The sequence below is a fragment of the Heterocephalus glaber genome, unplaced genomic scaffold, assembly GCF_053883595.1.
Source record: "Heterocephalus glaber isolate CG9 unplaced genomic scaffold, H.glaber_assembly_v1.0 deba00001729, whole genome shotgun sequence".
Taxonomy (NCBI): domain Eukaryota; kingdom Metazoa; phylum Chordata; class Mammalia; order Rodentia; family Bathyergidae; genus Heterocephalus; species Heterocephalus glaber.
Window position 1 is genome coordinate 6,242,251 of NW_028258440.1, and position 24,996 is coordinate 6,267,246.

The following is a 24,996-nucleotide window of genomic DNA, read 5'->3' on the forward strand; positions in this document are numbered from 1 at the left end:
GGCGTGGGCAGAAAAGCCAGGTTAGTGAGGGTGTGACATGGAAAGGCATGTTTCCCTCCCCATCTCCTTCCTTCTTTCTTTCCTGACCACCATGATGTGAACAGCTTTCTTCTGCTGCAGGTCCTTCCTCCATGCCATTTCTGCATTGGAGCCTGCCAAACATGGACTAAAACTTCTGAAAATATGAGCCAAAGTAAAGCTCTCCTCCTTGAAGTTGTGGATGTCAGGTACTGTGTCTTAGTGATGAGAAAATAAGATAAGCTCCAAACCAGTATTTGCAACTGGCACACAGTCAATGCTAGCTTTTTATTTTTAAATTCATTTTAATAGCTACATATAACATAAAAATTGCATATATTAGTGGGGCACCATGTAATGTTTCAATACATGTATACACTGTATAATATATAAATCAATTTAAGCTTTTTTTGCTTTATTGAGACAGGGTCTCATTATGTAATCCAGGCTGGCCTTGAATTCACTATGTAGGCCAGGCTAGCCTCAAATTTGCAGTGATCTTCCTGCCTCCGCCTCCCAAGTGCTGGGATTGCAGGCACATGCCACCCTGCCCAGTCAGGATAAGCATATTTATCTCCTTGAACATTTGTCATTTCTTTATGGTGAAAACTTTCCAAATTATTTGTTCAAGCTTTTAAAATTACTGTATAATGCATATTATTGTTACTGATACTCCCTCTACTGTGCAATAGCACACTAGAACTTCCATTTCTATCTACGACATAGTACTCATTAATCAAGCGGCACTCTATAACCACAAATCTACTCTCAAATTCTATGAATTCAGAGTATATTGATGTTTTCCAGGGATCATAAACCATGTGTCTTGTTATGGCTTGTGTTTAGATGTCCTCCTAAAGCCTCATGCTTTTTCAGAGGTGGCTAAATCTAGATTGATTCATGGTGGGGCTAGGCTTGAGGGCACTAGGATAAAGGGCATGAATGTTACCCACCCTAAGTATTCTGAATAAGATAAAAGGGGCAAAAAGACACTATAAAGGTCTCTTGTTGCCATTTCTATCTTCTGCTGCCATGAGCTGTTGCCCCTCTGCCCTCCTGCCTTGGAGCCAGCCGATTATGGACTGAAACCTCTATGAACTAAAAGCCAAATGAACCTTTTCCCCTTTTAACTTTGGGTGTCAGCACTGAGAGAAAAGTAACTAAGACATGTCATCATCTTCCCACCCAACTCAGATACTCAACCTAAAATCAAAAGAATCAGTCACTTTCCTACTTTTCTATAGTTATTCCTCCCCAAAAACATGTCAGGTAAGTATTATTGTCTCTATCTAGAAATGTGAAAACCAAAGTTCAGGTTGGTTAATTGGCTTTATAACAAATCTCTAAGGTACTAAAAGGCAGATTCTCATGGATGTCAGTCTGACTCTGAAACTGGAACTCTTAACAACTGTGCTAAATTGCCATTTTAGGGGATTTTATTATAGGATATTTTGTCTTTATCTTGAAAACCAGAGAGCAAGGCCCTGAAGGAAGGGAACATTAAGGATGAAAATGTTGTGGAGATGATTAGGTTAGGAGAAAAGGAGGGACCACTGAGTAACGGGCAAACACAGGTTCAAGAAGTGCAGGGAGCAAGGAGAAGCTGAAGGAAAAGTGGGTAGGGCTAGGGGAAGGCCTAAAATTTCTCTGTGGTGAAAGTTATCTTTCTTAGGATCTTCTGGAGAGACAGTTGATCTTAGTGAGCTTCAGTTCTGCTTGTAGGAACATGGTCCTCATGTTGGAAAGGGCAAAACTTTTGGTAAGAGGAAATCTTGAGTCTCACATAACTTGCACTGAAATCCAAAAGGTCTATTAATGACTACACATGACTGATAAATATGAGTATCTGCAGTATATAATAACTCATATTACTTTCAAAAAGAAGCAAAGGTAAATTTTTCACAGCAAGTTCAGCCATGAAAATTGTAAGAAAATTGAGGGAAATGTATTTTTCAGTTTTTAAGTTAATTTTATTGGTATATTTTAGATATACATGATTACATTCATCATAGGGCATTTATACCTATACCTGTACATAATATATTCTGATTCTTCTTTTTCCTCCAATCCCCTCTCCTCCCTTCATCCTGTCTTCCTCTTCTTATTTGCAAAAGCTTTGGGGAAAGTTATTTTTCTTAAAATATTTTTCTAACTCAGTTTGATTAAACATCTTTCTAATTGCAATTGTTTTTATCCTTTCCTCCCCAAATTACTTCAACAAAATTTTTTTGGCTTTGAATTAAAAAATCCGCTTTAGAAATAGAACTCATGTAAAATACACAAAAGACATTGAGGTGGTGAATTTTTTTAATCATAACATTCTATCAGTATCTGTTGGTTGATCGATTGATCAAAATCAATATCTTTCATCAATGCTGTATGTAAGACTAATCCTATTTTTCTTTTGACTTCTATTAGTACACTGGGGATGTGTTCCCATGCATTCCCCCACCTCATCCCCCTACCAAGTGGAATGTATTAAAAATAATACAGTTATCAAGAAGGCATTTTTTAGATAGCATTAATGTCATGATTTGGGCGGGGTATTTTTGGTGGGTCCTACTTCTGACATAAGTCCACTGTTTGTCTTACCTTTCTCCAGGAAAATAATTTATTCTAAGCCCAGTTGAGTTCCTAGGCATAAAGTTTTACTTTTTCTTAGTCTAACTAATATGTAGAATGTATACCATCAATGTGATATCAGTAAGTGCTATGCCTTAACACAAGGTACTGCAGCATAAAAACACATTTTCAGAAACTTTAAGAAGTAAATGGCCTTCTTTATCAACATCTAGATTAGAACTTGGGTAAAGTGAATTTATTTTTTAAAAAGGGATCATTTTGGTTAAAACTTAGGTTTCTATTAACCTCTTGATGATATTGACAAAATGCTTTAATGTGTCTCATGTTTTCATTGTAAACTAATCAGAAAAACACCAAATACTTAACCCTAAATGGCAACTGATTTATTTTTGAGGCAACCAAGGCCATTTAGTCTTTATAAATTGATAAAAGTCAAGACTGATAATTTCATGTATCTTAATTTCTAAATGCCATGCTTTCTATCCTTAGACAAGGTATTTAACCTTTTGGTTTTTATGCTTCAAATAATAACATTATTATCCTGTTTCTTTATAACATTATTATTGTGTGTATTTATGGAGTAATGATCAGAAAATGCTTCCTTGATGAGTTTGGTATTTGTTTCAAAGCGTCTCAGAGGAGCACAGTACAATTAAATTATGAATTCTGAATTTTCTTTTTTTAAAATTTTATTTCATTGATGACATTTTAGGTATACAATATAATGACATTCATCATTGGAAATTTGCACCTTTACATAATCTCTCTTGATTCTTATTTTTCCTCCTACCCCTGCCCTCCCTTCAACCCCTCCATCCTTCTCTATTTACAAAGACTTTATGTCCATTTTTTTCATGTTAATTCCATTCCCTTCTTTAATTTCTCCTACCCCTCCCATGTCCCCTTTCCCTTTGCCCCTTTTCTTCCTATTTCACATTATGTATTATACCCTTTAGTCCTTATTTACACATTCAGTTTCTCACCCAAGAGAAACTATTCGGTATTTACACATGTGTGTCCTGTTTATTTCACTTAAGAGTATGGCCTCAATGTCCATCCATTTAGCTATAAATGTCTCTAATTTCTCATTTTTTATGGCTGAGTAGTACTCCATTTGATAAAAAACCCACATTTTCTTCATCCAGCCTCCAGTTGATGGGCAATTGGGCTGTTTCCAAGTTTTAGCTATTACAAATTGTGCTGCTATGAACACATATGTCACTGTGGATATATGTGAGTACACATATATCACTGTGGAATGATTCTTTTAATTTTGGGGGGAAGATCCCGAGGAGGGAATAGCTGGGTCAAATGGGACTTCCAGTCCTAGTTCTTTGAGGTATCGCCATACAGATTACCACAATGGTTGCACCAGTCTACACTCCCACCAGCAGTGGAGCAGGGTACCTCTTTCCCCGCAACCCTGCCAGCATTTGTTATTGGTTGATTTCGAGATAGCAGAAATTCTTCCTGGGATGAGGTAGAATATCAGCATTGTTTTCATCTGCATCTCTTGAATGACCAGTGATGTTGAACATTTTATCATATGTTTATTTGCTATTTCTACTTCTTTGAGGAATGTCTGTTCATTTCAGATGTCCATTTTTGAATTGGGTCTTTAAATTTGGGAGGTCTGATCTTTTTAAGTTCTTTATAGATTCGAGATAGTAGACCTTTGTCTGAGGAAGAGCAGGTGAAGATTTTTTTCCCACATTGTGGGTTGTCTCTTCATACTGCTGGTGGTTTCTCTTGCTGTGCAGAAGCCTTTTAATAAGAAGAGATCCCACTTGTTGATTGTTTGTGCTAGTTCACAGGCAACTGAGGTTTTGTTCATAAAATCTTTTCCTACACTAATGTCTTCAAGAGTTCTACACAACCTCTGTTCTAGTTGGTTCAGTGTTTCTGTTTGAATATTTATATATTTAATCCATTTCCATTTTAGTTTAGTGCATGGTGAGAGATATAGGTCTAGTTTTAATCTTTGGCAAGGTGAAACCCAATTTTTCTAGCACTATTTATTAAAGAGGCTATCTTTCCTACCGTGAGGGTGTTTGGCTCCTTTGTTGAACATGAGGTGGCTGAGTGTGTCTGGAATTGTTTCTGCATCTCCTAATCTGTTCCACTGGTCCTCAGGTCTGTTTCTTTGCCAGTACCATGCTATTTTTATCACAGTAGATTTGTAGTACAGTTGCAAGTTGGGGATTGTGATACCCCCTGCCATATTTCTGTTATCCAGAATTGCTTTTGCTATTCTGAGTCTCTTCTTGTTCCAAATGAAATTTTGGGTTGTTTTTTCAAGGTCTGTGAAGTATGCTGCTGAGATTTCAATTGGGATTGCATTGAACCTATATAGCAGTTTTGGAATTATGGCCATTTTCACTATATTGATCCTTCCTACCCAGGAGCAGGGGATGTCTTTCCATTTTCTGATATCATCTTCAGTCTCTCTTTTCACAGTGCTATAGTTTTCAGAGAAGCAGTCTTTGATTTCTTTTATTAGGTTGATTCCTAGGTATTTCACCTTTTTGGATGCTATTGTGAAAGGAATTGTTTGCCCTATTTCTGTCTCAGTGAGTCTCTTGTTTGTGTAATGGAAAGCTATTGATTTATGTGTGTTGACCTTGTATCCAGATACTCTACTGAATTTGGTTATTAAGTCTAGAAGACTTTTGGTGGAGTTCTTGGGGTCTTATATATATATAGTATCATGTCATCTGCAAATAATGACGTTTTGATGTCTTCATTTCCTGTCTTTATTCCATGTATTTCTTTCTCTTGTCTAATTGCCATGGCTGATGGTTCCAAAACTATATTGAACAAGAGCGGTCATAGTGGACATCCTTGTCTTGTTCCTGATTTTAGAGTGAAGGATTTCAGTTTTTGACCATTTAGTATAATATTGGCTGATGGTTTTTCATAGATGGATTTTATCAGATTGAGGTAGAGACCATCTATTCTAATTTTTTGTAGGGTTTTTATCATAAATGCGTGTTGCATTTTGTCAAATGTTTTTTCTGCATCTATGGAGATAATCATATGGCTTTTGTCCTTGGCTCTATTGATGTAGCATATTACATTTATTGATTTTCATATGTTAAACCATCCCTGCATCCCTGAGATAAATCCCACTCATTCAGGGTGTATGATCTTCTTGATGATCTTCTGCATTCTATTTTCCAGTATCTTATTAAGGAATTTTGCATCTATGTTCATTAGTGAGATTGTTCTGTAGTTCTCCTTTTCGATTGGGTCTTTCTCTGCTTTGGGGATCGAGGTGATGTTTGCTTCCAGGAATGAATTTGGGAGTATTGCTTCCCTTTCAATTTCATTGAAGAGTTTAAACAGGAGTGGCAGTAGTTCCTCTCTAAATGTCTTGTAGAATTCAGCAGTGAAGCCATCGGACTTGGGCTTTTCTTAGTTTGTAAGTTTTTAAATACATTTTCAATTTCATTGATTGATATTGGGTTGATTAGGATTTTTAGGTTTTCTTCATTCAACTTTGGTAATTCATATGTATCTAGGAATCTGTCCATTTCTTCTGTGTTTTCCATCTTATTGGCGTATAGGTTCTGGAAGGAGGTATTGATGATCCTCTGGATTTCTGCTAGGTCTGTTGTAATTTTACCCTTTTCATTCCTAATTGCATGGATTTGGGCCTTTTCTTTCCTTTTTCTGATAAGGTTGGGTAAGGGTTTGTCAAGTTTGTTGATTCTTTTGAAGAACCAACTCTTGGCTTCATTAATTTTTTGTATCATTCTCTTCATCTCCATTGAATTGATTTCTGCTCTGATCTTTAAAATTTCCTCCTTTGTATGAGCTTTGGATTTCTCCTGCTCTTTTTTTCTAGAAGCTTGAGGTTCGGCATCAGGTTGTTTAATTGGGCTCACTCTGTTTTCCTAATATATGTATTCACTGCTATGATTTTCCCTCTTAAGACTGCTTTCATTGTGTCCCATAGATTCCGATATGTTGTGTTGTTATTGTCATTTAATTGAAGGAACTGTCTAATTTCTTCTTTGATTTCCTCTGTGACCCATCGGTCATTCAGAATTGTGTTGTTCAATTTCCAGGTGTTTATGAAATTCTTGTGGTTTCTTTTGCTATGGATCTACAATTTCATCACACTATGGTCTGATAATATACAGTGGATAACTTTAATTCCTTTGCACTTACTTAAACATGTTCTATGACGTATGTGGTCTACTTTGGAGAACCAACTGTGTGCAGCTGAAAAGCATGTGTATTTTGATTTTGTGGGGTGGAAGACTCTGTAAACATCTGTTAAGTTCATTTGTTGAAGAGTTCAGTTGAATTCTAGTATTTTATTACTTATTTTTTGTCTAGTTGATCTACCTATTTATGACAGTGGGGTACTGAGGTTCCTACTACTATTGTATTAGTGCATATATGACTTTTCATGTCCATTAGTATTTGTTTTATATAGTTGGGCACATTAGTTTTTGGTGCATAGATATTTATGACTGTCATCTCTTCCTGTTGGATTGTTTGCTTTACACAGATGTAGTGTCCTTCTTTGTCTCTCTTAATCAGTGTTGGTTTGAAATCCACTTGATCTGCAAAGAGGATAGCTACTCCTGCTTTTTTTCAGGTTCCTGTTACATGGAGTGTTGTTTTACACCCTTTAACTTTCAATCTATGAGTTTCTTTTTTTAATTAAGTGTGTTTCTTGTATGCAGCATATTGTTGAATTTTGCTTCTTGACCCATTCTGCCAGTCTATTTCTTTTGATTGGTGAATTGAGACCATTAACATTGATGGTTATAACTGATACATATTGCCTTATCCTTGTCATGACTTTTTCATTTTGTTGGATTCTCCCCCTTTATATTTAAGTTCTTGTCACACCTGATGGACTCATTCTGCTGTGCTTCCTGGGGTTGTGATCCTCATTGTCTGTTCCTAGTATATTATCTAAAATTTTTTTGGAGTGCTCATTTTGTATTCATGAAGTTCCTAAGGTGCTCTTTGTCATGAAAGTACCTTATTTTTCCATCAATTTTTAAAGATAGTTTTGCAGTGTACATCAATCTGGGTTGGAGGCTGTTGTTCTTTAGGGCTTGGAATATGTCACTCCAAGCTCTTCTTGCCTTGAGGGTTTGCATTGAGAAGTCTGCTGTGATTCTGATGGGCTTTCCTTTGTATGTGCTTTCCTTTGATTTGTTTCTTTTCTCTAACTGCTTGTAGAACTTTGTTCTTCTGGTGAGTTTCCAGAATCTTAACAATTTTATGCCTATGTGTAGATTGTTTTGGATCAAGGCTATTTGGACACCTGTATGTCTCATTTATCTGTATGTCAAGTTTTTTTCCCCTGCTTGGGAAGTTTTCTGCCATTATTTCTGCGAACAGTTCTTTTTTATGTCATCTGCACTCTCTCCTGTTTCTTTGTTGACTCTAATCAGTCTTTTGTTATTCTTCTTTGCATCGTCTAGCAGCTGCTGGATTGATTTCTCACATTTCCTTACAATTTTGAAGCAATTTTTCTTTACCTGGTCACTAATTGCAATTTTATTTTCTATATCTGAAATTCTGTCCTCACATTGGCTCATTCTGCTGTGTAGACTTTCAATGGAGTTTTTCATCTCCTGGAAATATTTTTGTATCTGTTTTATGGATTCCAATTGTTTCCTATGTTGGGATTCCATCATGTTCCTCAGCTCCTCTATTTTTTTTTTTAATCTGTGCCCTCTCTAGATTTATTAAGCATGTCTTGCACTATGTGCATAATCTATGCTGTTATCTGAGAAATTATTTCTGATTTCATTTTTTCCAGATCCTCTTTTGTTGCCAGTTCAGGGAGTCCAGGTGGTTGAGTATCAGTGTTCCATCTCCTTTCCTGTTGGGGTTGCTGTAGGTGATCTGGGAATCTGGTTTTGAGACTTGTTTACGTGTCTTCTCATTTCCATGGTGAGGCTTGCTGTTGGTGCCTGCATGGCTCACCTTCTCTGCACTAGGAGCAGTGGAACGGCATCCCAGAGGCCCCTTCCTCTGGGCTGGGAGTGGTGGAACCAATTCTGAATTTTCATATGCTATCTCTGAATCATTTTGACTCCTTCTCATGGTTTTATACAAATTTAAGACCTATCAAAATTGATCATTCCAGTATTCACTTATACCCCAAGATTTTACCTTGAACTGTGTCAATATGAGAAACTTTGTGGGAAATGGGTATTGTAGCAATTAGGGTGGAGCATCAATTTAACTGGTTTTGGGATCCACTCTGGGGGTTGGTGGATCACTCTTCTTAATTTATCAGGATGGGTGGTTATGCCCGTGGAGTCTATTTATGTCCCTGGATCGTTCCTCTCTGCCACTCTTCTCCTGCTCTGCTTCCTGGCTGCCATGAACTATGCAGCTTTGTTCTAGCATCCTTTCCACTATCACAATCCTGCCTTGGAGCCAGCTGACCATGAATTGAACCCCTTGAAATATTATTCAAATTAAAACTCTCCTCCTTTAAGTTGTGAGTGTCAGGTATGATGACGAACAATGGGAAAGCTGAAGAATACAAGTATGTTTGCTTTTCATGACATTAACCTTAAAAGTTTAAGAGCAATCCTAAATAATCATTTATTAAGCATATTTTAAAATTCTTTTCTTTAATTGACAAATTTGTATACTCATGGAGTATAACATGATGTTTTGTAAAATTCATTATGTGGTAGAGTGGCTAAATCAAGCTAATTAACATACATATTGTATTAGTGAGCTTTCCTATTGCTAGGACAAAATAGTTGATACCCCCAACTTAGAGGAGAGGCATCATTTTGCTAATAGTTTCAGAGATGTCAGTCCATGGCTAGCTGGCTCCAAGGCATAAACATCATGTTGGGAGGGCATGGTAAAGCAAAACTGCTCACTTCTGGGCCCTACCTGCCAACAGCAGTTCAGCTAGAAACATCAGTGGATTAATGCAATTGCCTTTTGAAACCCCACCTCTGAACATGTGAGACTATTTGGGGACTATTTTTATCTAAATCATCACACATTATATTATGTTCTTATCATTTTTTGTACCAAGAACATAAAAGCTACTCTGTTAGCAATTTTCAATTATATAATATGTTGCTCTTAACTATAGTTATCATGCTGCACAATACTGTAGATCTCTTGAAATTGTTCTTCCTAACTGAGATGTCTTATCCTTTGACCTTTGAGAAGCTTTACTACTCCCCAGCTCATTAAGGATCTGTCATGAATAAATTCATTTTAACAGTGCTATAACCTTCATATATTTTACACTTACATTAGTATATTTTTCTACATGCTGATAAACTACTGATTTGGCTAATCCTTACCCACAGAATTGCTTGATTTATTGACAAAGTGAGCTAGATGTTTTCACATTTTATAGATGTGGCCAAAGGCACACACCAAATAAGCAAAATGAATAGGGAAAGTGCTTGTGACAGTTTGGCCTGAGGGCACTGTCAAGCTCTCCTGGCATTCAATAATTTCCCTCTTCCAGGAAACCAAAGGGCATGGCCAGATCAATTCTCAGATCAGGTCAGCATTAAACATCAATAATCATGGAAAAATGTAGGAACTGGTGGCAAATTTGAATCAGACCCTAAGGATGAGGTGGCATCATACATATACGTGAGTGTGACTAACCTTTCTGAACTTCTTATCACATGTGAACTAAATAATCATTCGAATTAAAGAGTTAAGATAAGAAACTCCTCAATTATGTGCTTCCAATTGATTCAATTACTGAAAAAGGTCACGAAAGGGGGAGGATATTTATAGAAGTTAGAACCCAAACCAAAAAGAATGGGCCTGATTTAATCATTGCTGGCCAGATTTCAGTTGGAGTCTGAGCTTTCATTTGAGAAACCATCCTTTAAAGGAATATAATCAGACTGGAGTCCTTTTAGCAGCAGATTACTGATGTGATGACATAAGGAACTTTGGATGTATAATTAGGGCGAAAAAGTGTTCAAGTAGGGCTGTGTTTTCAAAGAGGGATTAAATTTGTTCTATGTGGCTACTTATGACCAATAGGATTATATTTCAGCTGGATATAAGGAAGAATTTTCTATCACTTGGAGCAGTTCTCAAAAGAATGAGCAGCCTCTTGATAGTGTTGCTTGCTATCATAGGTCTTTGGATGCACAGATATATAGTAGATAATGAGCAAGAAGAGAGAAGAGAGGAGCTCTAGGGTGCATGGATGCTTGAAATAAGTCAGCTGTTAATAGAGTACTGGATCTGTATTACTAGTTATTGAACATTCAAAATAAAAACAAAATCAAACATTTAAAGTGCTGATATAGGTTTTTAGCTTTTAATTGTTTTTAACCAAGTGAGGCCTGGTAAAGTTTTTGGAACCAGTGGATAACACTTTCCTTCTCTGAGTCTGAAACCTATTGGAAATATATCCTCCAAATATAGATTATGCCACTTACTAGCTGAGTGACTGTTGGCACCAGTTCAGATTGGAGAGGTTTACTTGAGATTGGGAAGCCCAAAGAAGAGACACAGAGTCATGGAAATGTCTGAACATACTTTTATTCTCAGCTGCTCACTCAGCTGCGTGTACCTGCATAACAGTCCTCAGGCTCCTAGGCTGCCCATTCTCTCCAAGCAGTCCTTGGTTTAGTTTCCCGCGAGCCCTCCTGGCAGTCTACATTTATATCAAAATACACAGTAGAGGAAGTATGCCAGTAGCGACCTTGGCTATAAAAGTTCTTACACTGGTGGGTATCGACCTTGGTTATTTCAGTTTTTACGCTGAGAGGGACAAGGTGTGCCCTCTCGGAAATCTTGCCAACTCGGACTTAATGTCCACCAGAATCACCCCTCACCCCAGAGCCTGAACTGAAAGGTAGCCATCATAGGCTTCATTTTTCCTTAAAGTGACCTCAGGAAAATTCCTTAACTTTCTGTGTCTCAGTTTCCCCACTTGTAAAATGGGAGTGATAATACTCATCACAAGTGTGAAACATTTGAGCAGTGCCTTGTTCATAATAAATGCTCTATAAGTGTATGCTATTAGCTCTTAATTGAGATATAGATATGAGAGACACCTGGAAGACAAAATATTACTCTTTGTATTGATCAAGCTGAAATGCAGACTGTGGCTTTAGATTTGCAGCCAAGTGTGCGTGTAATACTTCAGCCCGGTCAACTTATTTAGTCATTAGCCCAGCTGGACAATTATAGGTCTTCTTCATAGGAGCTGGTCTCTTTCCTGTCTGGCAGAGATGTGAACATCCCAGAGAAAAGGTGGATTTAGAGCAAGAAACTCAGGAGGTGCCAAATTGACGGTGCTCACCCTTTTTTTTTTCCGTTTGGAAATTGTTAAATAAAATAATTCGCTCCCCTCCTCAAGGCAAGGAGTAAATGGAGGTGGAGGGGCAGGTGTGTTAGTCTAGTGGAGCAATCTCCTCATGGAGATATGAGGCAACAAATGAAGTTTCGCCCTATAATGATGACCTAAAGAAAGGTGGAAAAATCAACCACCATTTCACACACAATCATGTCATACTCCCCAAATTAAAAGGACATAATCTCAGAATGAAGCAAAGTACTTAAATAAATTTAGCTTTCTGCCACATTGCCAATATTTTTCACAGACCTGCAAAATTTCATTAAGCTTTGGCACAAGTTTCTGGGGACCCCCTGAACTGGATGGCTTTTAAGATCCTTCGAACCATGAGATGTTATAATTCTATGATAGAATTTCATTTGTACCTGGTCCACAGAAAAAGACCAAGGGACTGAACTTTGGTTAAGGGACAGGCAGATCCTGAAAATGTATTTGTGAAATGGTTGGTAGTCAGACCCAGAGCAGAGTATTTCTTCTCCCTGGAATCCTTAATCATATTTCCCAACTGTCAATATGGAGAAAAAAATTATCTAAAAAGGCCGGAGGGTTGTTGCAAGGAGAACTTGATGTTGAACCTCCATACCCAACCTTGAGCTTTGGGATTTCTATTCCCAGCCTATGCACCATGAGAGTTGAGAAGAAAAGACAGAAACATCAATTTCAACATCTTTCTCAATAATAACATTATAAATATATTCATTTCTTTGTCTTAATATTTTATTTCTGGCTTATAGTTTTCCCCATCCCACATGTGGTCCCACTCCCCCATTTCATGAACTAATGAAGTTGCATTGCAGCAAATTGAAATAGAAAACCACATATCCATGTGATTTATTTTTAATATGAAATCCTATACTAACCCGAAAGTCAAGGAGCAGGAGTCCCAAGCTATTTCAAAATTCATATTACAAGACAGACAATCAGATGCCCCCAAACCACAATATCTTGTACTCTATTAATCGTACACTGACAGAGCCCTTTGGTTGCATTTGTATTTCCAAATAAGTACAAACATATGTCACCATTTTTTATTGATTTTGGACTTTCCTAGGAAGGAAACACTGTTAAATTATAATAAATGGTGTCAACTAAAACAAATAGTGCAAAACATATTAAGAAGGCATTTGTTGCAGAACTTGGTTTGATTTGTTGACATCAGTTGAAATCATGTCAAAATAATGTCTTTGGAAACCAAATAAAAATTTGTTTGCCGATTTGCCTGCAGAAAGCATTTCTAGAGCATAAAAATCCTTAAGAATCAATATAGTTTTATTCAGTATGCAAATGTACTGAAAAGCATTACAGCCAAAATCCTATTGCTGAATTATATGGTAGTGTTAGTGAATTAATAAATAATAATAGATGATAAATAATATAGTGACTGAATTAGATAATACATTTATGAAGAAGTAGAGGGAAGAAAAGATTAAGGGGGATAGTCTTGGGAGAAGATCAATTTTCAGATAAGCTAAAATAACATTTTGTATTCAGAAAATTAATGGAGTTTAGTCCTGTAACTCACATAGTGCAGTTAAACTGAATTTCACTGCAGCCTTTAAAAAAAGAAAGGAGAGGCAAAATGCTTAGTTCTGAAGTGATAAGTATTTGAGTTCTAATATTAGTCAGCCTGCATCTATAATTTGCATAACTGTGTTTGGCTTCCAGGTAATTGGGAATTTAATTGCTATCAGAATAAAATTTAAGTCTTATTTCCAAATGATGTCAGTTCAGTGTATCCCAGTGTGCATTTTTGAAAATCACTGTAATTAGGCAAATGGGAGGGCTGCAGTTGGAACTGGGCTTCAGTATAAAACAAAGAAGAGTTTTTCTTCAGTGACCCCAGGTCTTGTGCTACTGCCCTCTTTCTCCTCGCCTCACTGTGGTCTCTAAGCTGAACCTGACCTTTCTGACCCTTTCTCAGCTTCCCCCTCCCACTGAATCACATCCATCCTATTTTCCATCCCTCCTAATCTCATTTTCGGTCTGTTTAAAGGAGCTAGTCTGATAAATTAATTAATATCTTTATCCTTTATCTCTTTCAGTTAATTTTTATTTTTGTAAAGTAAAAAAACCAAATGTCAACTGCCACCAGTTCTTACCTATAGTTTCCTAAAAGGAATGGCACTTTAGTGAACCCCCAAAGACATGATTTCAGAACAATGGACAGTGTTTTCTAGAAGCGTAAGAAACATTTAGCTGTATGACAAATTTATTGCACTGACCTTATTTCTCTAATGTTGTAAAAAACGTGAAATTTCATTACAGCACAGAATTACTTTGTAACTGGTGTTTAAAAACTGATTCTAAAACAATAGCTTTGCTGTGACATTAAGAAAGGAGTATGATGTTTCTTATTACTGATTTTGTGTGGTAGGGTGAAGGGAACAAATCAGGATGAAGAAGCTATGAGGTTCATCTTAGGAGTCATAAAAGAACAGCAGGCTCTGGGATAAACTGGAAATGTATGGAAAACAGGAATGACAAGTAAGGCCAGATCTGTGGGAAAGGGTAGTTTGGTAGAGAGGGTCACAAGGTCTTTGCAAATCATGGCTGCTCAGAAAGAAATGCCTGTAGGTTCTTCCCTGGCTCCTAAAACCTCTTTGATGTAAATAGTTACAATTGTAGGGCTTTTTGTGGTGGGGCTAGCCTTTTGCTATCCATATCACACTGTGAAGCCAGCTTTCTCATTAAAATGATTGGAAATTGTAATTCCTCTTTTATGATAGTATCCCATTCCAGATTAGCAACACAGTATTTTTTTATTGATTTGAATTTTGTGAAGAATCCTGCAAGTGAAGTCTTCTACAACATGGGAGAACAAAGTCACTAAATTATGTATATGTCATGTGTACATAAATATATTTGCATGTGCAATACAGATCATACAGTTTGTTTCTTTTATTTTCCTTTACAAAAAAAGGAACCTAAAGTGCCAAATCAAAGCTTGAACTAAATGCTGTCAGGATTCTGGCTTTGGGGGTTGTTAGAAACATTATGAGGAAAAAATCCAACAGAAAAATGCTCTGCTGTTAGTTGTGAGTGAAACCTAGAGACCATCAGAGGGAGTACTTTAGCTGCTGTGAAAAGGCTCAGAGGGAGACAGATAATAAATGTACAATAAACAATCCAATGTCAGAAATGTTCGGTATTGCAAAATGTACGCCTATTTGTTTTTTAGCAATTTCTAATAGATGAAGTTCTAACTCTAGTCATGACCAGATATTAGCCGGATAATTCTTTGAATCTGGCTAAGGTGGAATCTTTCAAGGACAAAGAGGATTTGCTCACTAACCGGAAAGTGAGGTACAGGTCATGCATGCTTAGACGTGCTAATAGTTCTGGTCTTTAATGATACCAGCTTAATGAAGATGATGTTATGCATTTTTAATTGTTCTCCTCTGATTTGACATTAGCCATGCCTTTCTCACTAATATGAAGATTTGTTGGCCAGCACTGACATTAGCTGAAACTGGATCTTTAAATTGTCAGTTCCTCCCGCATTTCCTTTGCCTTTATCTTTCCTAGTGCCTTGCATTGACCAGCTCCACTTTAGGCCCAGATTAGCCCTTTCTCCATTCCTAAATCAACGTTTAAAATGGCAGAAACTATACTAGCAACCTCAGATCTCTTTAATGGGGCTTGGAACACTGACCCAGGACTGAGCTTTATGCATTTAATCTAACCCCTGAATTACAGTGCTTTCCTACACTCTCTCTAGGTGACTTTTGCTTTGATATCCCAATTGACAGCTTTGTCCCCCTATAGGGCTAAGTCTTCATCCTGAGCCTTGCCTGTCTCCTGCCAATCTTCTCTCCATAGAGTCTTCCTTAGTTCACTCCTGAAACCCTTCTAGCTCCAAGACATGGACAGATGATGATGATGATGATGATGATGATGATGATGATGATGACGACGACGACGACGGGCATTATGCTTGATTTCTGAATTGGAATCTATCTAGAATATTTTGTTGCTCAATTGGATCTCCTCCCTCTAACTATTGTTGGAGGTGATGGACAATGCTCTGGTTATTCCTACTGTCTTGGATGAGGTCCTCCCTCTGCATTCTGGTCAGGTTCCCTCAGTACCCACCCTAGTTAATGGGTCTGCTTGGCCCAGTTTCCTATTTTTTAATATTCTGCACATGGATACATCTGTGATTTGTCTTTGTAGATGATGTAATGGGTATTGTAAAAAGCACTAACTCCCAAATTTCCACCAGTGATACCCAAAATTTCTTGTTACTAGAGATTAACCATTTTGAGATAAGTGATGTCTGTAAAAATGCAGTATCTTGGGTGTCTTAGAATGTGCTAGGCTAGGCTGTGTAAACCCACATATATAATGTTTCAAAACATTAGTTTATTTCTTACACAAAACAATCCTGTGAGGGTTTTCAGGTTAGCAAGGTTTTTCTCCACACTATAGTCATTTAAAGATTCAGATTTTTCTCATCTTGAAGTCCTTCAATTCCCTAGTAGCTCAGTTGCATCTATACTTAGCTGGTGAAAGATAAGAACAAGCCTAGGGTGGGGAGTGTCAAACTTTTTTCTCAAAACTTTTGACCTTCAGGTGGCGTCTTACAATTTTCTCACATGGCATTGGTCAGAATTCAATCACATGGTTACATCTAATTTCAGGGGTGAGGTGGGGGCTGAAGAATGTAGTTCAGTTATTTTACCAGGAGAGGAAAAAAAGAGAAAATAGATTTTGGAGGATAGCTGACAGTCTCTGCCATAATAAATAAGGACAACACACTAATTTGTTTTTGGCCTTTGATACCTTAACACAGTTTAGTTTGTCAAATTGCTAATACCTTGGACAGCAGATTGCAAAATAATAGAATATGGGCTAGGTCAGGGGAGCAAAAGAGAAAGGGTGAGGAGAATTCAATGCCAGTACATGGATCATTTATGGGAAAGGATAGGCTTCTTTGAAGGCACAAGACTCTTAGAAAGTCAGAGGTCAATGTGACAGTACTGGGAATAGGCAACAAGGGGATGGAAACAAAGTAAAGATGCAAAGGTTGTCTCAGTTTTGTTTCAGGCTAGCCTTGATTCTATACTGAAAATTCATGCGAAATGAGTGTCTTCAACATTTCAACAATTCAGCCCTATGCTTATCTTTTTGAGTCAAGCCTTTGTGAGGGAGAGGCAGCAAAATACCCCCAAAGCTCAGGTTCTCAGTGTGCTCCACCAGATTCCTGCTTTTTATAAGGTTTCTTTTCCCTTATTTCCAAACCAGAACAATTTAAATCTAATCAATGTCATCATTCTTTAGTCTTTGGGTCAAAATGAAACAAATTTTCTTACAGCTATCCATTTGGTGTCAAGCTTCCTGCTGAGAACCTTATTATGTATAGAGTAAAATCTTTTCATATCAGAATGGGCTTGGTTTCATGTTAGACTGCCTGCTTTACACAAACCAGGACTGACCTCTAGTTCATTTACATTCTCCCTTCCTCCACAGCCCTGCAGATTGAGTGACTGACCCATGCTGATGACCCACTGACACATCCTTAGCCAGCTGGGATGAAACATGAGTTGATTCAGCAGAGAACAGGGAGGTGAGTGGGAGGGTGGAGGTTGCCAAGCAATGAGCCTCAGATGTTGTCTGCAGAGCTGCTAATGGGGCTGAATCTGGTTTGTGTTTAGCCTACAAGAACTTTGCAAAGGTAGACAGGAAACAAAGGTCTGGAGATGCAGAGGCATAGAAATCATAGATTTTGCTTTTGTAGCTACTGTCCTGGATATATTCACGAGATGGCAAAAGAATCATTGAAGGTGGAGAGTCATGAGCAGTTATCTATTCTGGATGACTAGATTTCTAAGGCTATTAGGGTTTTATTAGTATAGACAGTTATCCGTGTAATGTAATATGAAGAGGAACAAAATATCCTTTTCTTTCTGTGACTGAAACCCCATCATTAAAGATCACTATGAACTTTCCAAAACAATTTTGATAAACTAAGTTTACTTAATCAACAATTATGTAGCCCTCACTATACTGTAGTTCTAAGGGCCTTATAGGTAACAGCACTCTTATTCTTTTTAACAATGCTATAGGGTAGGTACTAATTTTAATACTCCTATTTTACAAATGAAGAAATAGAGAGATAAAGGGGCCCAAGAATACACAGGTACTGAATGGCAGAGCAAGGATTATAAGTCCAGGCAATCACTCAGCCCTTATAATACACTGTTCCTCAGTATAGTACAGTATGTTGTAGTTGAAGAAAGTGTAACCTATTGTGTAGCAGAAATTCATTTACCTAAGCTAGCACAATGGCTTGTGCCTGTAATCCCAGCTATTGAAGAGACTGAGGCAGGAGGATGACAATTTGAGGCCAGCCTGGGCAATTTAGCAAGATCTTGTCTCAGAATTTTTTTTAAGTAACCAGAGATATAGCTTATTGCTCCCTGGGTTTAATTCCCAGTACTACAAAAAAATAGAATTCAGCTAATTAGTTATACTGTCATACTTTCCACCTAGTAGAGAGCAGCAGGACTCAGAATGTTTTGAAGAGAAGGGGCATAAGAGGTCTGGATGAAACTGTTGGGGGGGACAAGAATGTCAGGATGAATTTATTGTTGAAGAGCTAGAACTCCCACCCAGCACCTATTTTCTCTTAACATGCATGATTCAAGGAATAGTACCTTTGTCTCTTCTAGTTTGTATAAATCTGATTCCAGCAAATAGCATTCTCAGTTTCATCTATTTAAGAAAATTTATTTAGCATACCCAGAGGCAGTATGGGCTGGCTACAAAATCAGGTGGACTTCCATTCATTCAGGAAGAAAAGAATGATGTGGCCGGACTGAGAAGCCATGGGAAACCATCTGCAGATTAAGTTTTGGTTTGATATTCAGAGTCAATGTGCCTTGCTGTCCCAGAGCAGCTCCTTGGAGACTGCTGTGCTAGGATCATTCCCCTTGCCTGACTTTCCCATGGATAATTTGGTACTGGACATTGCTCCCTGATCACGTAAAGCTTCTGTTAGCTTTGTCCTGCCCTGTATCTATCTCCCTCACACTGTATTCTGTAGATGACTGACTGTCAGCTCTGTTGCCAAAGGGCCACTGCTGTCTCTCCAGAATGTTTTCACCTGGTATCATATGGCCCATGGCTTTCAGTCTACAGCTGCCTCTTTAATACACACCTGTCTGTGGCTCTTCAAATCTTCAATTCTTGTATTATACTTTTATCTCGCTAGATATTCCAAAGGAATACCTGATGGAAAAGGGGAAAAAGTGATGGTTTTGGTGGGTATTTCCTTACTAGTCCTTTTTCTTGGGACAATTATCCCAGGTAGACACTGTAATTAGATCATTTATTCAGCAGAAACCCAAGCACCTACTACGCACAGGATCAAGGTAAATCACTACATGTCCCAGGCAACTTGAGCTGACCTCACTACGCCATTGCATTCTCTGGTAGAGAAAGAAAAAAAAATCTTGACTGACAAATAGGCTTTTCATTCCCTGTGCATAACTGGGGATTCAGCTCCTACACTTTGGCTCTGAGCTCGTTGTCTTCATAATTAATGCTTTTTAAAAAGAGCAGATTTGGAAAGAACATGGAAACAAGAGGCTAAGTCTCCAGAGGGAGCCTTAGAAGTGGACTCAGTGCTCCCCTCCACCACCATTAATCCCCCATAGTCACATGTGGAGAATACAAATGCCCTTCTCAGGCCCTCTGGTTCAATTTCACCATAAGACAATTGACCTATCGCCACTGTGAGAAGCAAAGCCTCGAACAAAGCAGCTGCCGAAAGGACTTTGTCAAGCTGGAAATGAATTATTAATATGGCTCTGAAAGGGAACGGCACCAGAAACCAGGCTCTTTATTATTTACATTAATGAACTGGAAGACGATGCAGTGAGCAAAATCCCAAGTTTGGAGAATGCTACAGTTTGAAGTGCAATAATGAGTGAAAACAATGAAATTCAACAAATGTAAATTCAGGAAAATATATCTATGAACAAAGAGTAGAAGGAAGGAATATTTTTCCGCAGAGAAGAGGGCTAAAGCGGGATGGCAAATCGTTACTGCAATTCCTTACCGTCAGTTTGTTTAAGAATGAAGCTCAGCCTTAGGAAGCCAAGAAAAAATGCCTAGGTTGCCTGCTGCATGGATACAATACAATGCAGCTATCAAAGGCAACAGCATTATCTCTATTAGAGATGTATGCCCAATACAATGTGCTATTCGCTTCTTATCTAGGTTGAGGAGTAAAGTAAATTATTCTAATACAATATCATAATCTGCTCCTCAGAGTGATTCTGAGTCTTCATAGCTTGATTGGCAGAGGATTGTGTATGCGGAGCTTTCGGTATACTTCCTTTAAAGCTAGTTGCTTCTCTTTTACTATGTACAGAGATCTGTTTCCCATTCTCCCTGTCAGAAATGCTCTTTTGCTTAACTCTCTCTTTCTTCATTCTAGCCATGTCTTATAAATATTTCTCCCTGTTAGCCTCAGAATGGCAATGCTGGAACTGATGCCTGCCTTCAGACAAAACATAAAAATCTCCTAAAATGAAAGATGAGGCAACATTTTGCCCATGTAATTAGATCCTCCCCTAGACTGGTATTTCTATTTTCTTTGACTTGTACTTTGTCCTATGATATTGCTTTATTTCTGGAAAATTGGTCACCTACATTTCTCCACATTTCTACCTTTTACACAGCTCCCGGTTTTGGCCTTTTCCTGCCTTGCAGCAGATGTGGCCTCTTGGTTGTTGTTTATCAGGCTTCTGACTCACTGCTTGTCCCCACTTTTCCTGTTCTGGTTTACCTTGACTCCAGAGCGCCTATTTTGCCTAGACCCAGTGCCTTTTCTGATTACTAGAACCTGCATAATCACTATCCAATTTACTCAATTTACTCATTTCTCTGGCTCTCCCTCTCTATTTTGACTTGTGATAATAGATATGTTGAAGTTGTGCCATTATATATGCTTCTTACTGTGAGTAATGGCATGCATTTCCTTGAATAACTCAGTACCATTTCTGTCCCATAAGGCTTCGGCTCAATTAGGGGAGAGACAGGAAGATGGCTGAGGAGTGTGTGTGTGTGTGTGTGTGTGTGTGTGTGTGTGTGTATGGAAAAACTTGGAAGTAGTTTTAATATTTCCTGTTTAATATCTACTGCAGCAAGGAAAATGATGTCAATTATATTGCTTCACAATGATAGTCTTGGGCTGTAGCTGTGCTAATTTTGCAACCTGAGTCAGGAAAGCCTTTGGCAATGTTTGGGAAAGAGGTTTGATCTGTTAGCAACAGTTATGGCATAAATGATCTTTGGTATTTTACAGTTTGAAATTGTTTTCAAATGTATTATTGTATTTAATCCTTTTATTAAGTTGAATTATATAATATTGCCCATACAGTATTTGTGTATTTTGACCTTCAAAACTGAAGTGACCACTTCACATAACTTACTCTAATAGTTTACAGATGAGGAAATTGAGGTTTAGCGAAATTAAGTGGCTTCTCCAAGGTCATTTTCACATGAAGGAATAGAGCTAGGTTTTAAATTCCCACCTCATTCTACTTTGCTTGGTACATTTGTTTCAAATTTTAAGATTCTCTAAGAAGCACCTGGCACAAGTTCTAGAGCTCAAGTCCAAATTTTTATCTACAGTGGCCCATTGGAATAAGTGATTATGAAGTACTCTAGAATATTTTAAGAACAGTCTCAAAAACCTCAAATTGACAAAGAAAAAAAAAATCTTCTTATAAATACTGATGAGTCAGCTTTGTGTCCTCTGCTTTGGAGTATGATAACATCTCCATTCCAGTCTCAGCTTGTTTTTTTCTTGTTCCCTACCTTTAAACAATTATTTGTTGTGTTTTATTCTTGTAGTCTCTTCTTACTCCCCACCTCCATGTGTTTGTCTTGAGCTTAAGATCTTCAGCTTTCTTTCTTCTTTAGTGGTTTCTTTTTTGACCAATATCTGATTATGCCACTGATCCCAATTCAATTCAGTTCATTTCACTGAATAACACTGTGGAACAGGAAAACTGCAGAGTGGAATCAGACATCCCAGCAGGGGCCACAGCCACTTGCTGTCTAAGAGCTTCCTGTTTTCTAACCTGCCTGGAAGCCTCAGGGAGAGGCTGACAGATGCCTCACCCTGCAATGCTGCTAATGTTGTCCCTAGGGAAAATGCTTCAGACCTGAACAGCCTTCTCTCTCTGATGGGTCACACCACTATCTTGAAGTGGTGCTTGACTTAATTAAGTCAAACTGGCGAGCACTGTGAATATTAATGAGCACCCTAATGAGCATTAATTTTTGATGTTCTTCATTAACAAGCATTATAAACTATGACAAATTTTGGTTTGACTTTGTGCCAAAATGAGGATGCATGGTTGTTTAAGGCTGTAAATCCAAAAGCTTCCTCTGGGACTTAGAGGGTTGTTCATTAATATTTCTAAAGCTCACAATGTCAAATAAGACAAATATATGACCAAATGTGATTTCCACTGCCCCTGTTCCTCCCTGCCTTCCTTATGCCTTTCTTTTCTAAGCGGACTCTTTCTCTCACACACACAATCACACACACACACACACACACACACATAACTTACTCAAAAACTACTTTTCACTTCAGGCTGTTGGAAAAAATGCTCACATCTTGGGAGTTACTAGACCTAGTAATTGCCTGCAAATTTCAGATAATGAAACTTCCAGCTTCAAAATACAAATGCTTGGCAGGAATAAATAGATGGATGGAGAGATGTTTCTTTTAATTGAGAATTGGAAACTTCATTAGAATTTTTTAAAAGCAGCCACATTTTGTTCTACTGCTGGTCGTTAAATAAGAAATGTGCAAGAAATGATGTGTTTTAGGCACATCAAACCCAGAAGGAAGACTAAGCATGATAGGAGGGACATGAAAAGCTCTTTTGGTTCCAAACTTGTTACCTCTTGGGCCTGCCAAGATGCCCACATTCTTGCCATTAGATTTCCTCTTTAGGAGTTTTCTGTTTTAATAGAGCTAATGTTTTGCATTACTTAGGAGGGGTAACCCATTAGTTATCTGGAAACAAGATTTGATTATCTCATTACATTCATTGCCATGCTGCAGGCTGTGGAATTAAGGGGCTGGGATATAGAATGAATATACATTGTTGGAAGAACAGAGCTGAGATTCCTTCCTCATTTGATGAGGTGCTATGGGTAGCCGTGGGGCAGTCATTGGGCAGAAGGAGGTATCTGGGTTTGGGTGGAAGCTGCATAGTAACTTTTTCTTGCTTTTCAAATCTCTGTGAATCTGTCATAGATATTTCTATGCATGGTCTACCAAAATAAGGGTGAGGGCTAGACTTAAGAGTGAAAAGATCAAGAATACAGACTTTGGACACAGATAGTACTGGGTTCAAGTCCTAGCTCAACCAACTCATAGCTGTGCAATTTTGAGGATGTCACTTAACTTTTCCAAACCTCGGCTTCCTGATCTGGGAAATAAGACTATCCATAGCATCTATCTCACAGGGTTGTTGTATGGATGATAATTGATTTGTGCAAAGTGATCAGCACAATGTCCGACTGATAGTAAACACTCAAAGCTAGTGGGTGTTATGGTTTTGTAAGATGGCTTCTATAGCTTGATGTATGGATTATACAAGACCCCAGGAACATGTCTCTGTCTATCTCCACCTCTGTGTTATTATTTTGTTTATTACCTTCAATAAGGTGTTTGCCTTTCTCAGTCTTCCTTCACCAGACTCTGTGTTCTTAGGTCTGTCTTTCTTGGCTCCCTTCTCAATGACTTCTTGTATATGATTCATACTGCTCAGAGAAGCCCTAATGCATTGACAGCACATCTGCCTTACTGATCAAAGAAAGGGTTTTAAATCTAAAACAAAATGGATTTTGGATTAACTGGGATATTATTTCCCCTTTCATTGCTATCCATAATAAAAGCTGTCCTCAAAATGTGTTATCTTCTTGCCTGCCTGTGATGCAGAAAGAATAAATGAGACAGTAGCTTGGTAGAGAGGAAGGTGGCAGGGAAGCTGGGGGTGGATTTTGCGGGGATGTGTACTCTCTGTTGCTGTAAAACCCAGGAGTAGATTTTGGCAGTGCTGGTAGGCATGCAGCCACAATTGAATGTGACAGGCAGATTCAGTCAATTGACACCCACTTACTTTTTATATGTGCAGACCTGTGCTGGGTGCCTTGGAGCTACTAAGACTTGTGAGATACTATTGCTAACCTCAAATTGCACAAAATTGAGCTTGAAAGTCAAGATTGTGACTCATAAATCTATTAAATAAAAATGAAGTGGAAAAAGCTTTGTAGGGTAAATGGAACCAGAGCTAAGCCTTGAAGGTTAGGTTTGGATACCCAAGGAAACTGGAAGGTGTTTCAGTTGTGTATATATTAGTGATGGGAAAGAATAACGGGACATAGAGGTGATAAAACTCCAGGAGCAGGAATAAATAGGATGTGTGCAGATGACAGTGACCAGAAAATACTTAGTGGAAAGCAGTGGAAAATATGACTCTAAAGAATAAATATGGTCAGTTTCCAAAGTATCTTGAAAGATAGGCTGAGAACTTTTTTAAAAATTAATTTTTTGGTACATTTTAGGTATACAATATAATGACATTCATCATTGGTAATTTGCACCTTTACATAATCTCTCTTGGTTCTTATTTTTCCCCTTTCTCCTGCCCTCCCTTCAACCCCTCCATCCCTCCCAATTTACAAAGAATGTTTTCATTTTTGCATATTAATTCCATTCCCTTCTTTTCTTTCCCCTATCCATCCCACATCCCCATTGCCCCTTTTCTTCCTATTTCACATTATCTATCATACCTTTTAGTCCTTATTTACACTTTCAGTTTCTCACACTAGAGAAACTATTTGGTATTTACACATGTGAGTCCTATTTATTTCACTTGAGAGTATCACCTCGATGTGCATCCAATTAGCTATAAATGTCTCTAATTTCTCATTTTTTATGGCTGAGTAGTACTCAGTTTTATAGAAAAACACATTTTCTTTTTTATTTATTTATTTATTTTTAAAATTTT

The 24,996-nt window shown here is 37.9% G+C and overlaps 1 long non-coding RNA gene across 1 annotated transcript in view; it reads left to right on the top strand.

Moving 5' to 3' along the window:
- The window catches only part of LOC147821577 (uncharacterized), a 451,078-nt gene that overhangs the window by 249,038 nt on the left and 177,044 nt on the right, over positions 1-24,996 (top strand). The window contains exons 3-4 of the long non-coding RNA XR_015446826.1: positions 121-227; positions 17,420-17,516. This is a non-coding gene — a long non-coding RNA (uncharacterized LOC147821577). The remainder of the gene's footprint in view (positions 1-120; positions 228-17,419; positions 17,517-24,996) is intronic.